This window comes from Dendrobates tinctorius, unplaced genomic scaffold, assembly GCF_039654945.1.
Source record: "Dendrobates tinctorius isolate UK_male_01 unplaced genomic scaffold, ASM3965494v1 ptg000022l, whole genome shotgun sequence".
Lineage (NCBI taxonomy): Eukaryota > Metazoa > Chordata > Amphibia > Anura > Dendrobatidae > Dendrobates > Dendrobates tinctorius.
In genome coordinates this window covers 39,052,803-39,062,022 of record NW_027361690.1, presented here as the reverse complement: position 1 = coordinate 39,062,022, position 9,220 = coordinate 39,052,803, and the positions used below count along the sequence as shown (strand labels likewise).

General features: G+C 40.9%; 1 long non-coding RNA gene across 1 annotated transcript; it reads right to left on the bottom strand.

Moving 5' to 3' along the window:
- Positions 1 to 6,371: 6,371 nt before the first annotated feature.
- On the bottom strand, positions 6,372 to 8,489 carry LOC141083960 (uncharacterized). Its single transcript, XR_012230869.1, has 2 exons — positions 8,392 to 8,489; positions 6,372 to 6,831 (listed from the first exon to the last, which is right to left on the bottom strand). It is a non-coding gene; the product is annotated as an uncharacterized lncRNA (long non-coding RNA).
- Positions 8,490 to 9,220: the final 731 nt, after the last annotated feature.

Below are 9,220 nucleotides of genomic sequence, written 5' to 3'. Positions count from 1 at the left end.
ACGTAATAAAGGGACTGGTATGGTATTTATATATACAGACACAACTGCTGGTGGTTCTGGGGGCACAGGTTTAACTGTTCACAATAACAGTAATTTTGACCAGGGGTGCTCAAACTTTTACATGCCACTGTATTTATGGATAGTTGCATTACAGAATGTAGTTTGATTTGTGCCACACAAGTTACAGCAACAGTGATACAACAGAATAAATATAAACATGCTGGATTCCGTGTTTGCTATCGTCAGATGCAAATTTAGTCAAGAGAACACAACTTGAATTGTAGTCCTAGCTTAAGTATTTCATACAGGACATTTACAGGTCTTCTATTTTAATGCATTAAATCCTGTACATATAAAATCAAGATCAAAGGAGGACTTGAGTTCCTGGCATTTTGATGCCAGTGACAATATGTGCTCTGCTGGCACTGGGAGATCCTGTTCATTGTGTGTACAGGTATTTACTTTAACACATTAACCTAGCTCTGTGTTGAATGGTAGAAAACCATGCTCGTGTTCCCAATAGGGCTCATTTAGTAATCAGTTTTTTGGTACTATGCTATGGGTTAATTTTGTGTATAGATCACAGACCCATTACAACAAATGTGCCTTTTCCTTATCTTGAAGACCGTTTATCTGAAAAAAAAAAAAAAATGGAGCTATGTCTATTGGATCAAACTAGACAATGCAATTCAATGGCAGCGCGGAAAAAATGGATAAGACACAGCTGTCGTTTGCATACGGTCTGTATTTTACTATAAAACAAACTAAGAAATTGATATTTCCTTATTAATATTATTATTATTTATAAAGCACCATTGGTTCCAAGGTGCTGTACATGAGAAGGGGTTACATACAAATTACAGATATCAAGTCTACTCCGGCTCAGTTTTTTTGTTTTTTCTTCAGGATTTTTGTATTCAGTGCAAATAGGGTGTGGTCTTCTTTCGACTGAGTTGTGTAGTTCCCTCTGAAGCTGGGTGTCCGTTTGGGACCCAGAGACTCTGCCACTATTCACACTAGGTTTTAACCGTTAGTGTAGTTACTGTCTCAAATGGGTACACCTTGCTGTGGTGGGACGGCTTTATACTTTTTTGATCAAAATAGTGTTTACCAAGTACCCTATGTTATTTAATGCACTTGCTTTTTTACTTATTTATTTTCATTAGGGTATATACACACATTGTTTTTTCCTTTGGTTTTGCTTGCTTTTATGGCCAGTGTGAACATGCTTTTACATCATGCATGTCATTCAAGTCTACTCCAGTTCAGTTTTCTTGGTTTTTCTAAACTAACAATCACAGCTTGATATAGAGGGGAGAGAGGACCCTGCCCTTTCGGGCTTACATGCTACAGGATGGTGGGGAAGGAGACAGTAGGTTGATGGGTTGCAGCAGTCCGGTGTTGGTTAAGGCGGTAGCTCCAGTAGTGGTGAGGAGACAGCGGGGTCATTGCAGGCTGTAAGCTTTCCTGAAGAGATGGGTTTTCAGGTTCCGTCTGAGGCTGTGTTCACACACAGCGTTTTTTTAGCGGTTTTTACCGCGGTTTTCACTATAAAACCGCTAAAAATAAGCTGCACAGTCATTTCTATGCATTTTGCACTTTGTGTGCACATTGATGCGTTTTTTACCGTGAAAAAACCGCATTGCGGTAAAAAATGCATCATGCACATTAATTTTGCGTTTTTTTCTGCGGTTTAGGCTTCTCCCATGCTTTTAGAAACCACTGCGGTAAAAAACGCATCAAAAACGCATCAAAACCGCGCAAAAAACACCGCGGAAAAATAGGTGCGGTTTCTGGGAAGGGATTCAGGTTTTTGTGCAGAAATTTTCTGCAACGTGTGCACATACCCTAAAGAATCCGAGTGTGGTTGACAGTCGGACGTGTTGGGGCTAAGAATTCGAGAGGATAGGGGCTATTCGGGAGAAGTCTTGGAGGCGATTTGGTGAGGAGCGAATATGACAAAAACAGATGCAACAAGGATTGTAAAAATTTACATACAGATCAAAACTGGGTCCAGTCCACTGAAAAAAATAGACTGTTTTTCACCTGAGGAAAAAAAACCTAATGTGTGGACCCACAGGTCTGAGTCAAGATTTTAAAGTACTTTGGAATACGTTTCTCAAGAAATACTAGAAGAAAAAAAAAATAGTGTGAATGTACATATATGGCAGGTTTTTGCCATAGTCAGAGGGGTAACTTGAGACTCCTTGACCAAAGCAAAATCTATAGCAGTATTCTGCATGTACCATTTCTAGTACTGATGTCTTCTTATGAGACAGAAGGGACTATGGTCATTAGGGCTAGTGTGCGACTGCTACAACAGCAAGTACCTTTAAAGGGGTTGTCCGGTCCAAATCAATAAGTCTGCAGTCACTCTGTGTGACTGCAGACTTATGAATCCCCCCAGCGCGTGCACTGTGCGCTGTAGGGATTCCCCGATGTCGGACTGGGGTGCCAAGGGCCCACCAGTAACATTGACTTTGGGGGGGCCCACTTGTCACCTGTGTACAAGTATTACATTACCCTCATTCACAAATTTACCTATATATCTATATATTAATAAACTGGGTAGTTTGATTAATGAATGATTAGATGCTGCTTTTTTTTGGAAAGAATGAATCAAGTTAATTATGCCACATACTGCCCGTACAGTAGTGCTGGGTCCCCAGATCAGCACAGGGGCCCACCGGGGGATTCACCTGTTATCCTATGGGCCAGTCCGAGCCTGCTTGTAACTGCAGACTTAGTGATTTGGACCAGACAACCCCTTTAATACCTTTTGCATCAATTCATCTTGTTCTTGGTCTCTGCTTGCAATCATACAATAGAAACTTTAAAAGGAACCGGTCACTAGATTCATCCTGCCTGAACTACGGGCAGCATGATTCAGAGCTTGGCTGTGCAATTGCAGCCAGCTATGTTTCACTATGAAATGCCACAGTGTTTCAGAAAAATATATACCGGTAGTTTGGAAAGCAGGCCATAAGGAAATAGGCAACTAGTGAAGCACAACTCAGTTTTTGGAATGAAACTGAAAGGGAGAAGATACAGATTAGATATGAGAAGAAAACTTTTTGACAGTGAGGGTGATCAATGAGTGGCACAGGCTGCCACGAGAGGTGGTGAGTTCTCCTTCAATGGAAATCTTCAAAGAGAGGCTGGACAGACATCTGTCTAGGATGCACTGAGTAGGAGGTTGGACATTATGACCCTGGAGGTCCCTTCCAACTCTTAACATTCTATGATTCTATGAACCCTCGGCGGGCAAATATTGGCCCCATTCCAGGTGATTGTCAGGTTTTTCCCTTTTTACACACATTGGGGAGGCCTTCCCGGTTTACTTCCCATTAATAGAAACAGGTCTTGAACATGTGGGTTAATGCAGTTATCAAAGCTCTGTCTTGTAATAAGCCATAACTGTGCATTAAAAGAACATTGAATTTGGGTTTCCATGCTGAGGCAGCTGTATGCAGCTAAGACCACGTTAATATAAGGTGGCTAATAGCTAATTTTATTTTACTGGTAAAATAAATTTTGTCTTCAAAAGTGTGTAACCATTAGCCACTGCTTGTGGATATGGTTCTCCTGAGACCCCACCCCTCACACGTGATCACTTCCACAATCACTTCTATGTACTGATATTACGCTAAGGGGTTATACTCCAATAGAACCCCTCTTTAGTCCTCATACGTGTTTTTCACGTGCACAAAAAACGTTATGATCATCGGTAGTTTGGATTAGTGTGTGATCAATGTTTGGCCAGCGTGTCATCAGTGTTTTTCATGTATGGATAAACTGCAATGTCAAACATGGACATATACCATCTGTGTGCTATATGTGTTTTTCACAAACCTGTAGATTTGTATTGGCATTTTTAATCCATGCTGGCGGAAGAAAACAAACACACGGTCCGCAAAAAAACAAGGACATGTTAATAGCACCAAAGGTTATATTGGGTATGTGTTCTATCCAAGGAAAAATTGGATACAACATGTATGGGAAACACAAACTTCTGAATGAGGCCTTAAACTGTTTGCAATTTCAACAACCTGTTTTATCTGAGTTGTTCTGAGGCTTTAGAAGCAAAACATTCCCATCCCACTCCCGACTCCCACCAACCTCTACCTTAGATTTATTTGTCATTCGTGTCTTATGTAAGTAAATCAATGTGTGTTATGAAGAACACTCTTTTTCACAAGAAGTATCCTTTCTGAGGAATGATGTACACACAATGATCTTACAAGACAATATAGGACAAGTCTTGTAGATATAGAGCACATTCCTTTTATTTCCTAGGATACAGGATCAAAAGGGCAAAATCAAAGTAATCTAAAAAAGCAATATAGCCATTTAAGCAGCTTCTTACGCTTATATTATAGTAATATGTGCTTGTAATGTTACAACGTATTGTTATCTTCAAACATCAAGGATTAAAGTAAATCAAGGATTAAAATAAATGTGTTTAGCTACTGAGAATCTGGAAAATGTAAAATAAGTAAAGCAATAGTAGTAGTTATAGTTATTAACTAACAGAGTACTTAGTTTTAGGTTTTTTTTTTTCACCTCTCCGAGTTAAGTCCAAGTGGTGTTATTAAATAGTTTTCCATGGGGGCATCTACTTTGCCTCCTGTATGATACTGCCCAATAATAAGAAGGCAATAACATAGAAGTACAGAAGGACCTTTAATCATGGCCATATGGTGCACATGAGTCCACAAGTACTGCCAGCTGGAGTGTGCAGCCTAAATAAGCACTGAAATGTGGAAATAGTAATTAAAATTGATGTGTTTAAAGCAGGTAAAATGGGCAAGTGTAAGTGACCCAAATTACTTTAAAGGGGTTGTCCACTACTAGGACAACAGCTTCTTAAATATTATATTCCCCCTTGTAAAATAAAAATACACTATACTCACCTCCAGCATCGGCGTTGCTCCAGTGATGTCAGCACCGAGTCTCCTGAGGTTTATGTGTCATTGTTATGTCACATGAGCCCTACATCCAATCAGCAGCCGCTAATAGACTGCAATGCTCAGACCTCCCTCGGACAGCCACGGTTCTTACAAAGGAAATTAAAGCACAGCAGCTCAATAGCGGATGCTGATTGATGACAGCAAGCGTATCTACTTAACAATGACATGTGATCCTCGTGAGACCCGATGTAGCTGGAATGACACTGGTGGGGAGGTGAGTAGAAGGTATTTTTATTTTAAAAGGGGGAATATAGTATTTAAGGAGGGGTTGCCCAAATAGTCGACAAACTCTATAAGAAGGGGCAAATAGTGATTACTAGATGACATGGTCAGAACATCTCCAAGACCACGCGTTTTATGGGGTGTATGAAATATTCATTAATTACCAAAAACGGCCTAAAGAAAAACAACATGGTGCTGGTGACAGGGTCGTTGGCCTCAAAGATTTATTGATACATGTGGTGAGTGCTGTTTTCGGCTATGTGCACACAGTGCGGATTCTGCTGCGGATCCGCAGCGTTTCAGGCTCTGCGGGTCCGCAGCAGATTTAGGTGCATTGTACAGTACCATAGTTTTCAATGGTAAACTGAAAAACGCTGTGCACATGCTGCGGATTTTTCCGCACGGATTTGCTGCGGGTTCAAATCCGCAGCATCTCAATTCTTTGTGCGGAATCTGCAGCGGTTTCACACCTTCTCCATTGTAGAGGTGTGAAACCGCAGGGCTAAACTGCAGGCTAATCTGCAGGTAAACCGCAGGTCTTTAGACCTGAGATTTTACCTGTGGATTTTTACAAATCCGTGCGGAAAAATCCGCAGGACCAAAATCTACGTGTGCACATAGCGTTATGTTCTATGAAATATATAACTGAGCTTTGTAGCCCTTGCAGTTACAGTAGTATTAAAAAGCAAGTAACACTGTGCAAAGGGACTAGAGTGGAGGATACCCAAATAAATGGAAGAACGTGGAGGAACCTTAAAAAAAACAAAAAACACCTTTTTACTATTTTTTTTTTTTGACAAACACATCATCCAATTACCATACTAAAGTAACTGTTACAGAAATAGTGAAAAGAGCGCCTTGTTCTATTTTCTTCAGCAAAGCAATCTTCAGAGAAGGTGTAGCGCAGCAATGTCTGGGACCCAACTGTGGTACTACTGGACCAAACAAATCGCCATATTACAGCCTTGTAAAATCAGCATAAGGTAATACGATCATAACATGCCATAGAGATAACTGCATAATACAGTCAAATCTATGAGGTAGAGTCATTCCCACGTTATACTGTCATTACTGATGATTAGATTGTGTTGTTATGCATCATGAAATTGAAAATTCGACTGAGATCTGCTAAGTCTCTCAACATGAGCTTCAATACCTGCTACAGAAAACAAATACAAATTCAACAATACTTAGTGCTTTATTTTTAGTAAATTTCCCGTTAATATCACTTTTGACAACAGCAGCGCCTTAGGTTATTTTTGATAATTCCAACCAACATGTTGACAAACGTGTTCTGAATACAGGCTTTACCTGCTCATCAGTCATAAGCAGACACACATTGGATTATAGAAGATACTCATTGGAATACTGAACTGTGAAGAGTTATAAATGCAAATATCATTCTGGTACTTCCTCTTAAAATTAATTCATTCAAGAACACAATAAACATTTGGAGCAATGAAAAAAAATGCCCTTAAGGCCTAATGCACGTGGCTGTGTTTTATCTGCTTTGTACGAAGGCGTCAAAAAGCACCAGTAAAGGTACATGGGACATTCATTGCACCTCTTACTTGGGGTGTAAAAGTATTTCACCTTTAAAATAGGAAAAGTTCCAGAATCTTCTCTTTCCCACTGACACCTGTATGGGGAAAATGAAGTATAAACATTATAGGTTGCTAAACAATTGTTTCTGCTTATTCACAAATCTCATTTTGCAATCAGTTTGAGGTTATATGCTCCTATTGTACGGTATTATCTCAAATTATAGCTATAAGGGCACATTCAGACGTCACATTTTTATTTTCTCGTACATGAAAAAAACTGATTTTTTTTTTTAGTAGTGCTTGGTCAACGTGTTTGTTTTTACAATCACTGATTTTCAGGTACGACAGAAAAGAAAAATAATTGCAAACTTCCAATGATGAAAGTGCACAAAACACGGTTTGCACATGAATGGGATTGTGTGTGCTGTCCGTCATGTTCACAGACCCCAAAAACTTGCATGGGTGATTTTGATCTGTGAATTGGATCCAAAATGGACATGCCTCTGTGATGTTTTTGTGTTGCAAATGTGAACAGGATACTGGGATGCAACAAGCAGAGAGAGATGAGGAAAGAGTAACCAACTAAGCTATTTATTTTCCTAACACAGAAATGAAGGTAGTCAGTTATTCAGGTACAGGGTATCACATAATATTAGCAGTAATGGCAATTAAAACAGTAATATCTTATTCTCTATTTTATCTACAGTTGAAACCAGATGTTTACATACACTATATAAAAAGACACATCTGCAAGTTTTTCTCAATATCTGACATGAAATCAGAATAAACCTTTCCCGTTTTAGGTCAATTAGGATTACCATAATCTATAATAATAAATACCCTAAGCAGCTTCCGGTTGTAACAACTTCCGTCCAGTTGTAACCGGTGACGTCACCGCACACGTCTTTCCATGTTAACCCTCAACACACACACTCCTCTCACCTTTCACCATCTCCACTCACTCTTTCACTCCACATACGACCCCTTCTCTCACTCCGTCTCTCATACTCACGCCTCCATCGCCGCTGCGCCACGATCCCCGACATCTTCTTCCGCCGGTGCCATCCTGGATCCAGACGTCCTCCACGCCAGCGACATGTTCCTGCGGCAATGCTATTTTGGATCGGCGAAATCCCGCGATACTCAAGATGGCGTCGCCGCAAGAACATGTCGCCGGTGAGGACGACGTCGGGATCCAAAATGGAGTCCGCGAAAACTCGCGAGATTTCGCCGACGCCATTTTGGATCCCGACGTCGTCCACGCCGGCGACATGTTCTTCCGGCGACGCCATCTTTAGTATCGCGGGATTTCACGATACTCAAGATGGCGTCGCCGCAAGAACATGTCGCCGGCGTGGACAACGTCTGGATCCAGGATGGCGCCGGCGGAAGAAGAAGTCGGGGATCGTGGAGCAGCGGCGATGACGGCGTGAGTATGAGAGACGGAGTGAGAGAAGGGGTCGTATGTGGAGTGAAAGAGTGAGTGGAGATGGCGAAAGGTGAGAGGAGTGTGTGTGTTGAGGGTTAACATGGCAAAAGGTGTGATGCTATCGCATCCTCCCGATGCGATAGCATCGGGCCATAATCTAATTATTAATATTTGCCATATGCCAGAATAATGAAAGACAATGTTTTAATGCATTTGTATTACTTACGGCAAAGTCAGAAGTTACATACACAAATATTACTACAGTTGTGGCCAAAAGTATTGACATCCCTGCAATTTTGTCAGATAATACTCAGCTTCTTCCTGAAAATGATTGCAATCACAAATTCATTGTTATTATTATCTTCATTTAATTTGTCTTAAATGAAAAAACACAAAAAGAATTGTCCTAAAGCCAAATTGGATATAATTCCACACCAAACATAAAAAAGAGGGTGGGCAAAAGTATTGGCACTGTTCGAAAAATCATGTGATGCTTCTCTAATTTGTGTAATTAACAGCACCTGTAACTTACCTGTGGCACCTAACAGGTGTTGGCAATAACTAAATCACACTTGCAGCCAGTTGACATGGATTAAAGTTGACTCAACCTCTGTCCTGTGTCCTTGTGTGTACCACATTGAGCCTGGAGAAAAGAAAGAAGACCAAAGAACTGTCTGAGGACTTGAGAAACCAAATTGTGAGGAAGCATGAGCAATCTCAAGGCTACAAGTCCATCTCCAAAGACCTGAATGTTCCTGTGTCTACCGTGCGCAGTGTCATCAAGAAGTTTAAAGCCCATGGCACTGTGGCTAACCTCCCTAGATCTGGACGGAAAAGAAAAATTGACAAGAGATTTTGACGCAAGATTGTGCGGATGTTGGATAAAGAACCTCGACTAACATCCAAACAAGTTCAAGCTGCCCTGCAGTCCGAGGGTACAACAGTGTCAGCCCATACTATCCGTCGGCGTTTGAATGAAAAGGGACTGTATGTTAGGAGACCCAGGAAAACCCCACTTCTTACCCCGAGACATAAAAAAGCCAGGCTGGAGTCTG